Genomic DNA, 807 nt, shown 5'->3' with positions numbered 1-807 from the left:
GTACTGGTTGTGGTGGTTGTTGTGGTGATGGTGGTAGTGGTGATGGTGGTAGTGGTAATAGTGGTAACTTGAACCACACCAGTTTTTTTCTGAGTTAAAGACCTGAATTAATTTGTAAGAGATAAATAGATAGATAGATAGATAAGACGGTAAACAGACAGACAGACAGACAGACAGACAGACAGACAGACAGACAGACAGACAGCGAAATAACGATAGAGACTGACAGCAAAAGAAATATATAGAAAATAAATAGAGAGACAGAGACAAAGAGATAGATCAAATTTTCTCTTCGGAACAACAAGGGAGGAAGGTTCTTAATGAGCTCTCGAGAGATCTTGAGCCCGTGTTCTTTGATCGTTGAGAATGATATAAGAGAGACTCAAGTATTCTGATCACGGCGTCACCACTCGTCCCCGACACTGTTGTAGCATACTGGGTGGCTGTTAGAGAGTGTTAGAGAGGGTCATACATACATACACATACATACATACATACATACATACATACATACATACATACATCAGTAAAGGGGAAGCAATACTGTGGCCTCTATACACATGGAAACATAACAGCAACTCTCCACCAGAAAACACAGGAACTTGTAAACAAACACATGAATTTAGGGTCAAGTTATAGTATAGGTTTTAGTGAAAGGACTAACTGAAGTTTAGGTTCGAGTCTTGTTGTGTTATCTCCCGGCACGCCAGAGGACAAAAAAATCCAATCTTGTTATAATTCGTCACGTCTTTTGTCTTAGAGGTTTACGCTAGCATTACCATGAGTATATCTTTAATACTTACAATG

The sequence above is a fragment of the Homarus americanus genome, unplaced genomic scaffold, assembly GCF_018991925.1.
Source record: "Homarus americanus isolate GMGI-L3 unplaced genomic scaffold, GMGI_Hamer_2.0 scaffold45058, whole genome shotgun sequence".
Classification (NCBI taxonomy): domain Eukaryota; kingdom Metazoa; phylum Arthropoda; class Malacostraca; order Decapoda; family Nephropidae; genus Homarus; species Homarus americanus.
Note: the sequence above shows the minus strand (reverse complement) of the source record.